This window comes from Schistocerca cancellata, chromosome 12 (assembly GCF_023864275.1).
Source record: "Schistocerca cancellata isolate TAMUIC-IGC-003103 chromosome 12, iqSchCanc2.1, whole genome shotgun sequence".
In the NCBI taxonomy this organism is placed as follows: Eukaryota; Metazoa; Arthropoda; class Insecta; order Orthoptera; family Acrididae; genus Schistocerca; species Schistocerca cancellata.
In genome coordinates, this window is record NC_064637.1 from 17,851,789 (window position 1) to 17,866,558 (window position 14,770).

The following is a 14,770-nucleotide window of genomic DNA, read 5'->3' on the forward strand; positions in this document are numbered from 1 at the left end:
AATTGCTTCTTGTTCGTTATTTCTGTCGTGTGCACGCGATATTTGTTTTATACAGTAAATGTTACACTGTTTTAGTGAACAACACAGCATAAGGAACGTAACTTCAAACGTTTTTCCCAGTGCGTATTCGCTACAGTAATACAACACGAAAAATGACGCCTCTGGCCTCAGTACTTTAATTCCTTTTTGTTTATACACTTCGAATAACCTAGAAGAGAAGTATGTCCTATGAAAAACGTGCTTTCGCAATCCATTTCTATTCACTTTCATTGTGTTTGTGCGGATAATTGATAAAGCCAGAACTCCAAAAGCAGTGATTGATAGTTTAGAGGAACCAATTTGTGTTCGTTGTTTTTTCAAGTCAGATGCAATTTTTAAATGTTCAAGTGTGCAAGAAACTTACCTTATTTCCTTTGGTATCCCGTAGATATATGCAGAGATGATATGAACAAGCCAGCTTTCATGTCAACAAAGTGAAAGATTCGTTAAATTACGAAGGAAAAGAACTGAATTTAAGATTGTCAGGTCCATTTTAGTTTACACATATGCTTTGTTTTTAAATTGTACCTACCAATTGACATTCAGTGTGGCAGATAACAGCAATTTACAGGATAACACGACAGCACAGTGATTAATGTAATAATCTAAATAGCCTGGACTTAGATAGGGAACTTTGCTTTAACAAATATATAAAGCTTTAAGTACTTATAATTCAATCACTGTAAAAGGCGTTCACCCAGAAAGCTCTTCGCGTTGGATTGATAGGAAATCTAAAGTCAAATCACAGAAATAAAACCATACAGTAAAATTTTATAGTGCATCAGAATTTCAAGTATATATAAGAAAATAGCGCATAAATAAGTCCAATTACGAATGCAAGTGTTTTGTTTACACTTTAGACTACAATCAGAATGATTAGTACACCCGTAAGCGACGCAAGCCGGCATTTTATTTATCAAAACACTTCACGACTACACGGAATCAAACGACCAGAAGCGAATGTTTTGGGGTAGCTAACATAACGGACCTTCAGTTGGGTCGGATTCAAGTTTGTGACGTCATGGGAACTCCTCTTATTTTTACCTCCATGTGTAGACCTGACACCCCTTTCCATCCAAGCGTCACGGCGAACAAAGGCTGCTCTGTGCCTAGTCAGGCGAATGGCTCGCTCGAGGGCTCCCACCACAGACTGACGATGCAGGCGACAGAAATCTGCAGCCACACTCCAACACCAAAATACTCCATTCGGTAGTGAAGAGATCTACATCTACATCTGCATCTACATCCATACTCTGCAAGCCACCTGACGGTGTGTGGCGGAGGGTACCTCGAGTACCTCTAACGGTTCTCCCTTCTATTCCAGTCTCGTATTGTTCGTGGTAAGAAAGATTGTCGGTATGCCTCTGTGTGGACTCTGATTTTATCTTCATGGTCTCTTCGCGAGATATACGTAGGAGGGAGCAATATACTGCTTGATTCCTCGGTTAAGGTATGTTCTCGGAACTTCAACAAAAGCCCATACCGAGCTACTGAGCGTGTCTCTTGCAGAGTCTTCCACTGGAGTTTATCTATCATCTCCGTCACGCTTTCGCGATTACTAAATGTAACGAAGCGCGCTGCTTTCCGTTGGATCTTCTGTATCTCTTCTATCAACCCTGTCTGGTACGGATCCCACACCGGTGAGCAGTATTCAAGCAGTGGGCGAACAAGTGTACTGTAACCTACTTCCTTTGTTTTCGGATTGCATTTCCCTAGGATTCTTCCAATGAATCTCAGTCTGGCATTTGCTTTACGGACGATCAACTTTATATGATCATTCTATTTTAAATCACTCCTAATGTCTACTCCCAGATAATTTATAGAATTAACTGCTTCAAGTTGCTGACCTGCTACATTGTAGGTAAATGAGAAAGGATCTTTCTATGTATTCGCAGCACGTTACACTTGTCTACATTGAGATTCAATTGCCATTCCCTGCACCATGCGTCAATTCGTTGCAGATCCTCCTGCATTTCAGTACAATTTTCCGTTGTTACAACCTCTCGATATACTACAGCATCCGCCGCAAAAAGCCTCAGTGAACTTCCGATGTTATCCACAAGGTCATTTATGTATATTGTGAATAGCAACGGCCCTACCATAATCCTCTGCGGCACACCTGAAATCACTGTTACTTCGGAAGACTTCTCTCCATTGAGAATGACATGCTGCGTTCTGTTATCTAGGAACTCTTCAATCCAATCATACAATTGGTCCATATTCTCTTACTTTGTTCATTAAACGACTGTGGGGAACTGTATCGAACGCCTTGCGGAAGTCAAGAAACACGGCATCTATCTGGGAACCCGTGTCTATGGCCCTGTGAGTCTCGTGGACGACTAGCGCGAGCTGGGTTTCACACGATCGTCCTTTTCGAAACCCGTGCTGATTCCTACAGAGTAGATTTCTAGTCTCCAGAAAAGTCATTATACTCGAACATAATACGTGTTCCAAAATTCTACAACTGATCGACGTTATATAGGTCTATAGTTCTGCACATCCGTTCGACGTCCCTTCTTGAAAACGGGGATGACCTGTGCCCTTTTCCAATCCTTTGGAACGCTACGCTCTTCTGGAGACCTACGGTACACCGCTGCAAGAAGGGGGGCAAGTTCCTTCGCTTACTCTGTGTAAAATTGAACTGGTATCCCATCAGGTCCAGCGGCGTTTCCTCTTTGGAGTGATTTTAATTTAGTTTTATCCATAGTGGATGCTGTCGAACTGCTTGACTGTTCCTTTATGGGGTTGTAGAAAAATATACGCTACCAGTCACAATAAAAGGTTGTTTAATCGTCACACGACCGGTCTCGGGCTTGCGCCCATTTTCAGGTGTTTATACATTCATGTACTTGTTTGTACTGTTGGAGAACACTGTACAAATACAAATAATTATTTGCTGCTGACTTCACAAATACAAGTGGGACAATTGTAAGTGGGCAGTATTTGACGAAAATATATCTGTACTTACAAAAAGACGAAGCACCATTATTACAGCTATGCTGTGGTGACAGTTTTGCCACTTAGTTACACACTTATGGTCATTTCCACGTCCATATATCAGTTTTAACAAGTATAGCTCCACATTACAGTATTATGATGTGCACTCGTGAAATACACTATGTTTACATACAAAGTTGTGGGCTGTGCTCAAAGAACTTAGATTTTAATTGTTACTCTATCCCTCTGTCGTCAATTTCGATATCTACCATTTTGTCATCTGTGCGACAATCTAGAGAAGGAACTTCAGTGCAGTCTTCCTCTGTGAAACAGCTTTGGAAAAAGCGATTAAGTATTTCGGCCTTTAGTCTGTCATCCTCCGTGCCAGAATGGCCGGTGTGTGCATGAGTACAGTAGGGGGACCCGCGTGCAATTACCGGTAGTGGCAGGGGTGTTTCGTTGGCAGGTGGACTGTAGGGTGGTCCACTCAGACCCGTGATGTCGGCCGAGAAGCAACTTGAGTGAGACGACGGCCGAGGGAGCGCCGTGCTGGCCACACACCGCTCCAGCTGGGACTTTAGCCGCACAGCGTCGCAGACCACGGACCAGGTCCGCTGTCTGCGCGGCCGACGGAACTGACCTCGTGTTGCTCGTGTGCGGTTGCGCGCAGAGTGTGTGACGTAAGCGCGGCGCTGGCGTAGGCCAGAGGCGAGCGTTTCGCACTGAGCTACTGCCAGCCAGATACGCACGCCAAGGGCACATCCCCTCCACGCGTCACCTTTGGCTGCCTGCCACGGGACTGCTGTTGCGCTCTCCATAACGTGCTGCGGTCCTTCTGGAAGTGTCCCCCAGCTTACGACGACAGTACTTCTACATCTACATCTACATACATACTCCGCAATCCACCATACGGTGCGTGACGGAGGGTACCTCGTACCACAACTAGCATCTTCTCTCCCTGTTCCAAACAGAACGAGGGAAAAATGACTGCCTATACGCCTCCGTGCGAGCCCTAATCTCTCTTATCTTATCTTTGTGGTCTTTCCGCGAAAGGTAAGTTTGCGGCAGTAAAATAGTTCTGCAGTCAGCCTCAAATGCTGGTTCTCTAAATTTCCTCAGTAGCGATCCACGAAAAGAACGCCTGCTTTCCTCCAGAGACTCCCACCCGAGTTCCCGAAGCATTTCCGTAACACTCGCGTGATGATCAAACCTACCAGTAACAAATCTAGCAGCCTGCCTCTGAATTGCTTCTATGTCCTCCCTCAATCCGACCTGATAGGGATCCCAAACGCTCGAGCAGTACTCAAGAGTAGGTCGTATTAGTGTTTTATAAGCGGTCTCCTTTACAGATGAACCACATCTTCCCAAAATTCTACCAATGGACCGAAGACGACTATCCGCCTTCCCCACAACTGCCATTACATGCTTGTCCCACTTCATATCGCTCTGCAATGTTACGCCCAAATATTTAATCGACGTGACTGTGTCAAGCGCTTCACTACTAATGGAATGTTCAAACATTACGGGATTCCTTTTCCTATTCATCTGCATTAATTTACATTTATCTATATTTAGAGTTAGCTAGACAAGATCAGAGGTCGTTCGACTCATCAAGCCAGACTGCAAAGCATTTGGAACACATTAAAGTATGTTGAGGTCAAACATGGCAGAAGCGCTGAAAAAAATAATTTTTTATGGTGATGGTTTGCCTATTTTCACTTGTGCAGTGCGTCCCACTTCAGGACTATGGCTTGAGTCGTGTTCACAAAAGCACCGGATCTATTGAAAATAGTATCCCCCCGAATCAATAAATCGTTTTAAGTGTTTTGAAACAGTCAAAGCACTCCTTTTTTTTAGAATTTCATGGCTGTTCTTAACTGCGTCCCAACGGTGTCCTTTTATTGCCAGCCGGCCGGAATGGCCGAGCGGTTCTGGACGCTACAGTCTGGAATAGCGCGACCGCTACGGTCGCAGGTTCTAATCCTGCCTCGGGCATGGATGTGTGTGATGTCTTTAGGTTAGTTAGGTTTAAGTAGTTCTAAGTTCTAGGAGACGTATGACCACAGCAGTTGAGTCCCGTAGTGCTCAGAGCCATTTGAACCATTTTTTTTTTATTGCCAACTTCAATTTCGAGAAGAAGCAGATGCCGACTGGGGCCAAATACGGCGGGTGAGCCAGGACTTGCGATCCGTTTGCAGACGATCTTCGCCTTGTGGGGTGGGGCGTTGTCGTGAAGGAGCGACCGCGAACCTGCCTGTCGGTATTCGGGTCGAATTGACGAATTCTCGGCCGCGAACGCAAAACAGAGCTCTGAACTTGATGCTGCCTTACTGTTGCAATTCCATTTTCCGACGAGTGTCAGGCTCGCACTGCTACGTTCGCGCCCAGGGCATCTGCTGCACCTGCACAGAAGCTCATGCTTTGACTTTCTACACAGCTGGTGTTGAAACTTCAAGGACTGCAACCCTGCAATTCGCTGTGAGGTAGCATTGTAGTTTCGAATTTCACACAATCCGTCCCAAAGGAATCGCAACACACTCCGTATGGCAGCGACAGCATGACAATTCACGAAGACACAAGAGGGAGTCTTTGGACTCAAGAACGGGGCATGGAAAGATCTCTGTTGAGATGTACAATGAAAGACAATAAAAGGGCAGAAGACTTCAGATCAATTACCGACGTCCTGGAGGTAATACCAGTGTCTAATGAAAAATGGGCCATCCACGTTGCCAGAAGAAATTGGGACGTACAGAGTCAGATCAGAGGCAGATCACAAGGAACACCTCCAGCCGACGGGACAAAGGCCTGCTGAAGGTCCCTGGAGCCAACTGGCTGAATATAGGTCGAGACTATTTCTCGTGGAAGAAGAAGTTGCAGACGTACCTTAGGCCAGTATTTACAGAGGCTATACACACCAACAAGCCAAAATATCGTGACCACCCGTTTAATAGCGTGTTGGTTCACTATGCAAACACAATATAGCAGCGATTCTGCTCGGCACGGATTCCGCAAGTCCTTGACAGTATGTGGCACCAGAAGTCTACGCACAGGTCAAGCAATTCCCGCAAATGACAAGGTGGTGGTGTACGCTGATGAGTGTTCCAGCGGGTACACATTAGCACCTTTTCTCGCCAAGACATAAATGTGAGTTCGCTATAATACCCCTCAAAGCACTTTTCACCTCTCTTGCCTAGTTTCGCTTCTCTGTTCTTTTTTTATTTATTTATTTTGCTTTGTTTTTATTCTTATTATTATTCGCGTAACAACTCATATATTAAATGAGTTATGTTACCACGAAAAGAGACTCGAAATACCTTTTAGCGGTGCTGTGCTATGCCTTTCTTTGGATCACTAATTTTCAACAAAAGAAAATGTATTATGTTCCTATTGTTCTGTATCTGGCTTTCTATTAAAGCAGTTATAGTACGCAATGATTGTTCAGTATTATAATTTTGCAGTGGATTTTTGTTAATAGTAAAACAACAATAAGTACCACGGCTAACCCGAGAACATGAGACTATTATCGGAGAAAAATAATATTTTTACTATAAGGTTGCCAGACCAGAACTACGTACAGCAAGATTTCTTTCATGTGATGAAAATAAATTATCTCTTTTCACAATTAGTACTATATTATCAGCAGCCCGCGTCAGCCTGTAAAACACATCATAAAATCTGCTGCTCTGCTCTGCAACTTCGAAAGCTGAAAGAAATAATTTTTTCACTTCACTATTACCTGACCGCTTCTTTGCGGTATGATAGGTTTCATGTACTGCAATTTAAATGAACCGCGGCAGAGGCTGGCTCGTTCGTAGCACCGCTCTGCACCACGACTAATATTTAAACAACTGAAAATGTCTTAAAGGGATGGGATAAAATACCAGGCAAGCTTGACATGAATCATAATGCAAGGTTTCACTAAATAACTATATTCAAACATTTAAACAATTTGAGTAGTACACACCTTTTTAACAATCTTGCCTAATGGCGTCCCTCTTACAAACTTGACAAAAGAATGCTACGCTAGCATACAATATCACGTCACAGGCTATCGTTCTCACGTAACTCCAAGAAGAAGACAGAGAAATTAATGTTCGTTATGTATTATTTATACTAGTCGCATATTCTCATATTTGTTTGATATTTATCGTCTGTGGCGGTTTCATTACTCGCCGACACAGATATTATCTAAAATAAATAATTAAAAAAATACATAATTTTATACAATAACAAAATATGATACACAATGTTTTCTCTTTATCACATAATATGTCTTTTACTAAGAGACGTTACACTCTGTAGTACGATTCTGACTTTGCAACACAGACAGTTGTCCTAATAGATTATGTCATCGCTGCAGAGGGAGACTTCAAGGGTGAATATTCCCTAACATACTTATATCAAATTAGTAAGTGAGACCTAAAATCTTTTAGAAAACAACAAAGTGGAAAAATTCGTTTGCAAAAAGTAGAATGGGAACCAGCATCCTTTCTGTCAGCCATTCACGCCTCTACACAGTACACTATTGTTCAGAATTGTTCCTCGTGTCTGTCTGATCTATAACATCCCGAAGGCTTAAAGTGCCTCTGTGTTATTAACTGGCATTTAATTATAAAGAGTACGTGCCAAAAACGACGCAGTTATTTATAAATCTTCAATAAACAACTGCTTTCATACGACGTACTTTCATAAAGCACTAGTGATAATACGGACAGCACCAAATCCTTTTTTACTCTCGTGATCAGCCAGCCACGGTCATCTGCTCTCTTGTTTTAACATCTTCTGTTTCTTGCGTCTGTCTCTGGTTTTCTTGTCCTGTTTTGTTCACTGTAGTGTTTGTTGCTCTTCTGTTGTTCTTATGGTTCTTCTTTTCTCACGATTTTGTGTAGTAAGTCTCGTTTGTTATATTCTTTCCCTTGTGGACTTGTTTCATAATAGGAACAAGGGACGGATGACCAAGCAGTAATGTCTCCCCCCCCCCCCCTTTAAACCAAACAAACAAATTCCGGAAGCCTTTGACTACCAACTACCGTTTCCCGCCATTTTATTATGACGAATCGCACCAAAAATTCCGCGTTTTCCACAGACCCACTATGCAGCACTGGTTTGAAACATCATATATTAACGTCTGCAGCTCGTGGTCGTGCGGTAGCGTTCTCGCTTCCCACGCCCGGGTTCCCGGGTCCGATTCCCGGCGGGGTCAAGGATTTTCTCTGCCTCCTGATGACTGGGTGTTGTGTGATGTCCTTAAGTTAGTTAGGTTTAAGTAGTTCTAAGTTCTAGGGGACTGATGACCATAGATGTTAAGTCCCATAGTGCTCAGAGCCATTTGAACCATTTTTTTTTCATATATTACCGGAACTAACAGTCATTGGATCTCGACCAACGGGAGCAGCAATGTCGCGATACGATAAACCGCAATGGCGATAGGCTACAATCCGACCTTTATCAAAGTCGGAAACGTGATGGTACGCATTTCTCCTCCTTACACGAGGCATCACAACAACGTTTCACCAGGCAACGCCGGTCAACTGCTGTTTGTGTATGAGAAATCGGTTGGAAACTTTCCTCATGTCAGCACGTTGTAGGTGTCGCCACCGACGCCAACCTTGTGTGAATGCTGTGAAAAGCTAATAATTTGCATATCACAGCATCTTCTTCCTGTCGGTTAAATTTCGCGTCTGTAGCACGTCATCTTCGTGGTGCAGCAATTTTAATGGCCAGTAGTGTAACATCACTCAGCATTGGAAAGGCATCTGGAACGGATGAGATACCTGCGAAATTGTACACAGAGTCTGCGAAACAACTAGGCCGTCTTTCAGCAGAAGTTTATCGAAGGTTACTGGAACAACAGACGGAACCAAGTGTAGGGGAAAAAAAAAAAAAAAAGGCAAGTCATTCCCGTTCTCAAGAAGTGTCACAGAGCGAGGTGGCGCAATCGTTAGTATACCGGATTCCCATTCGGGAGGACGACGGTTCAAACCCGCGTCCGGCCATCCTGATTTAAGTTATCCGTCATTTCTCTAAATCGCTTCAGGCAAATGCCGGGGCGGTTCCTATGAAAGGGCACGGCTGACTTCCTCCTCCATCCATGCCTAAGCCGACGGGACTGATGACATCGCTGTTCGGTCCCCTCCCCTGAATCAACCAAACAACCGTCCAAGCATTGATGGACGAGGTATAGTCCAGGTATCGCTGCCGTCAACCTGTTGTAGAATTATCGAACATATTCTATGCTCGCGGTTTATGACGTTTCCTCTATAAAAAGCAAGACGGATTCTGTAAACAGAGGCCTTGCGAAATACACGCTACTCCGTCCGCCCATGACGTGCACAGCAGGTAGGCAAAGCGGCCTTGCTGGTGCCGTGTTCCGTGACCGCCGGAAGGTGTTCGCTGCAGTTCCGCACTGTCGATTAGTGAACAAAACAGAAGCGTCAGGTTTGCGACTGGATTCAGGACTTCCTGAGAGAGAGGACACGGTGCGTGACCAAGTCGACAGATGTAAAGGTAATTCTGAAGTACCCCAAGCGAGTGTGACAACAGCATTATTGTTTACAAATACATATACTATCTCTACCCCAACACGCGTTGCTGTGGCTGAGTCTGGTAAAATGGAAAAGAAAGAAAAGAGAGGACACGTTTTTGACATGTATGCAAATTGCATATATTTATTTATTTATCTAACCTGATCAGATTAGGGCCATCAGGCCCTCTCATACATCGGACCAGTGTCTCACACATGCAGCATTTCACACATCACAGTTACATCACGACAATAGTTTAAATAAAAAAATTAGATTACTGTAGTGACAATATGATTAAAGAGTAATGACTAAGAACTAATAAAGTAAGTGCTCGCAGTATTTTTGAAACAGCTGATATACATACAAATTATGATAAAAGCAATAATAGTAACAGACAAATAGATCAAATAATAATGATAAACATGAGAAAAATTGGCAATAGTAATGAAGATTTGTGCAGATGTACATTAATATCTTTTGACAATGTTGACTGGAATACTCTCTTTCAAATTCTAAAGGTGGCAGGGGTAAAATACAGGGAGCGAAAGGCTATTTACAATTTGTACAGTAACCAGATGGCAGTTATAAGAGTCGAGGGACATGAAAGGGAAGCAGTGGTTGGGAAGGGAGTAAGACAGGGTTGTAGCCTCTCCCCGATGTTATTCAATCTGTATATTGAGCAAGCAGTAAAGGAAACAAAAGAAAAATTCGGAGTAGGTATTAAAATCCATGGAGAAGAAATAAAAACTTTGAGGTTCGCCGATGACATTGTAAAGGACTTGGAACAGCAGTTGAACGGAATGGACAGTGTCTTGAAAGGAGGATATAAGATGAACATCAACAAAAGCAAAACGAGGATAATGGAATGTAGTCGGATTAAGTCGGGTGATGCTGAGGGTATTAGATTAGGAAATGAGCCACTTTAAGTAGTGAAGGAGTTTTGCTATTTGGGGAGCAAAATAACTGATGATGGTCGAAGTAGAGAGGATATAAAATGTAGACTGGCAATGGCAAGGAAAGCGTTTCTGAAGAAGAGAAATTTGTTAACATCGAGTATTGATTTAAGTGTCAGGAAGTCATTTCTGAAAGTATTTGTATGGAGTGTAGCCATGTATAGAAGTGAAACATGGACGATAAATAGTTTGGACAAGAAGAGAATAGAAGCTTTCGAAATGTGGTGCTACAGAAGAATACTGAAGATTAGATGGGTAGATCACATAACTAATGAGGAAGTATTGAATAGGATTGGGGAGAAAAGAAGTTTATGGCACAACTTGACCAGAAGAAGGGATCGGTTCGTAGGACATGTTCCGAGGCATCAAGGGATCACCAATTTAGTACTGGAGGGCAGCGTGGAGGGTAAAAATCGTAGAGGGAGACCAAGAGATGAATACACTAAGCAGATTCAGACGGATGTAGGTTGCAGTAGGTACTGGGAGATGAAGAAGCTTGCACAGGATAGAGTAGCATAGAGAGCTGCATCAAACCAGTCTCAGGACTGAAGACCACAACAACAACAACATTAATATCTTGGTGTGTAAAGTAGATGTTTACTAGTATAGCGAGTTTTGGGGGAGATTTAAGGAAGAGGAAAGAGGGAAGTAATGAGGTGAAGTGCATTCATGTACAGAGGAAGGCATTACTGTTGCTTAAGTAGATACGTCATTAACTGTTTTTTGAGGCCGGACATGTTTTTAAGTTCTCTAACATAACGAGCGAGGCTATTCCAGGGTCGAGTTTCCGCTACTGTAAATGACTTGGAGAAGGTGACTGAGCGATGCAGTGGAAAAGAGAGGATTTTATTATGATGGGTACGTGTGTTTCTGTCACGTTGTTCCGACATAAGCGTTAAGGACGAGGAGAGGTATGAGGGACAGTGTACATTTATAAGGCAGTAGATGAGACAGAGTGTATGGAAATCTCTGCGTTTGTCTGCACGAAGCCAGGACAATTTCGCATATGCTGGTGAAATGTGATCAAATAGTCGAACGTCACAGATATATCTGACGTAGGCATTCATGACCAGTTCCAGACGTCGTGAATTTTCCTGAGAGAGGCCTTGTAGAATAATATCGCTTTAGTCAATGATTGGGGGGAGTATAAGCGTTTGTACTAATTTCCTTTTCAGATCGAAAGGGAAGAGCTTTTTTATATTTTTGTAGGACATGATGCTTTTTTGCACACTGCAGTTACGTGTTCTGTCCAATTTAGATTTTCATCTTTTATTACTCCCAAACTCTTTGCTGAGGGAGAGAAGTTAATATTTGTTCCATTTAGGATAAGAGATGGTATGGATTCCCGAGGTTTTGGGCTAATGAGCTTAGAGTGGCCAAAAAGTACCGCTTGGGTTTTAGATGGGTTTAGTTTTAGTCCTATGTTCTGTGCCCATTTTGATAGTGCATCGAGGTCAGTATTGAAATTTTCAATAGCTTTCGTAAGATTGCTTGGTTTCGCACTTAGATACAACTGAAGGTCATTAGCATACATATGATATTTGTAATAGGTCAGAACCGATGACACATCCTTGACATACAGAGAGAAGAGTATAGGACCTAATACTGAGCCTTGGGGGAACGCCAGAGACTACCTGCCGCCATTGTGATTTTATATTCCCGGACAGGACGCGTTGCTGACGAGACGTCATGTATGAGCGAAACCATTGCATTGCATTTGGTGAGAAATTTAGACAGCTAAGTTTGGCTAGTAAGATGTCGAAGTCGACAGTATCAAATGCTTTGCTGAAATCTAAGAAGCAAATGATAGTCGCTTCTTGTCTGTCCATGGCAAGTTTCAGGTCATCTGTCACCTTTATCAGTGCGGATGTTGTGCTTCGATGTTAACGGAAACCTGATTGTTATTCGCCTAGTAGGTTGTTAGTAGTTAGGTAGTTGGTGAGCTGGTCATGGACTATATATTCTAAGGCCTTTGATAGTGCAGGGAGAAGGCAGATGGGGCGGTAATCAGAGGGTGCTGTGGCGATGTCCTTTTTAGGCTGCGGCTTAATTTGTCCCAGTATGCAGGCCTCATGGAAAGCACTTGTGATTAATGAATCGTTGAAAATGTCTGTTATAGAGAGCAGGAGTTGATCTATAATAAGTTTTACCATCTGGATAGTAATGCCATCATGTCCAGTAGATGCTGATCCAATCCGCATTATGACTTTCTTGACAGTATTGCAAGTGACGTGCTGTAGATAGAAGTTTTCTTTGCTACAGTCGTTCATCCCCATGAAGTAATCAATGATTTTTTTTTCGGTTCAATTGTGGTTGCAGGTAATGTGAAGAATCGGTTTAGTTCTTCAGCTGGGACCATGGGATTTTCTGCAACTTTTATTTTGCCTACGGGCATGCCTGAGCTTATACGTCCTAACATTCTCCTCCCTCCACTCTACATACATGTTCTCCTCCCTCTGTCATTGTTCATCTTCTCCTCCTTCGTCCTGTCCATCACCTCTTTCCCCCTTCTATCTCCCTCTCCTCCTGCTCCCTGCCACTTTCCATCTCCTCCTTTTCGTTCTACATGTTCATTTCCTCCCATCGGTTTTTCTATCTCTTCCCTTCTTCCCCCTTGTCCTCACCCCTTTCTTACCTTCAGCCTTGTTTATTGTTATTGCAAATTCATATTCCGCTATAGCAATATTTTAATAAAAAGCCCGTGAGCCAGCAACACAACAACCTTATTTTCTGCGAAAACCGGCTGCCACGAAGAAAACAAAGCAGCACATTGTTGTGTATACAATTTATGTTTAAACATGTGTATAATGAGGAAGAACACAGATGTGAAAAATAATCTGTCTAATGGTTTGAATGCCCTCTATCGTAGTTAAAACTTGCTGCGACAAATAAAACAAAACCTGACATTTTTACAGCAGAGTAATTTCTCCATCGCAATCGGTTTTAACAGAAAATTGAACAGTGATACAACTTTGTGTGGAGTGACGAATCACGGTACGCAATGTGGCGATCCGATGGCAGGGTGTGGGTATGGCGAATGCCCGGTGAACGTAATCTGCCAGCGTGTGTAGTGGCGACAGTAATATAAGGAGGCGGTGGTGTTACGGTGTGGTCGTGTTTTTCATGGAGGGGGCTTGCACCCCTTGACGTTTTGCGTGGCACTATTGCAGCACAGGTCTACACTGATGCTTGAAGCACCTTCTTGCGTCCCACTGTTGAAGAGCAATTCGGGGATGGCGACTGCATCTTTCAACACGATCGAGCACCTGTTCATGATGAACGGCCTGTGGTGGAGTGGTTATACGACAGTAGCGTCCCTGTAATGGACTGGCGTTCACAGAGTCCTGACCTGAATCCTATAGAACACCTTTGGAATGTTTTGGAACGCCGACTTCGTGCCAGGCCTCACCGAACGACATCGTTGCTTCTCTTCAGTGCAGCACTGGGCTGCCATTCCCCAAGAAACCTTCCAGCACCTGACTGAACATTTGCCTGCGAGAGTGGAAGCTGTCATGAACGCTAAGGGTGGGCCAACACCATACTGAATTCCAGCATTACCGATGGAGGGCGCCACGAACTTGTAAGTCATTTTTTTCGGACAGGAGTCGGGCAAAACGTTACTTCCTCCTCCATATGTCTCGCGAAATAACGACGACCAGAAAATCAGAGAAATTATAGATCACAGGGAGGATGGTACACAGTGGTTCTTCCCACATTCAGTTCGCGAATGAGACGGTGAAGGAATAAAAGTGGTAACAGCCTCTCTCGCGCGCCGTAACTTGGCTTGCAGAGTACAGAGGCAAATATAGGAACGCGAACTGTAAAATTACAAGTAGTGACGGCAGGAGGCAAAGGCGTGTGTATCACTTCACAGAAATTTTGGTCGATGCCATCTATACTTTCGTACCCTCTGGTATCAATGGAAAATAGACTCCGACTTATTGGTTACATACAAAGAAAACATCAGTATGGAAAATTACCCAGCGATAGAATCTCCATTACGGCGGCAATTAGATTATTGAGGGAGGGCGTAGTAGGACACATTCGGAGTGTGAAGTGCCTGTTCCTTTGCTGGACGTGCCAGAGAAACATATACTGCTATATAGGCAACAGTATTTTAAATCGTAACGTCAGTGGCACACCCAGCCAAAAAAAGTTTCGAAGCACACAACAACGACTGGGTGTACTGCAGATCTGAAACATGCGCTGATAGTGCGCATGCCCTGGAGAATCCTGGAAGAGGGACAAACCTAAATGAGATTGGAAAGAACTCTTGGTGCACTGCTCTTGTAGGAGAGAAAGCTGGAGAGAGATCTA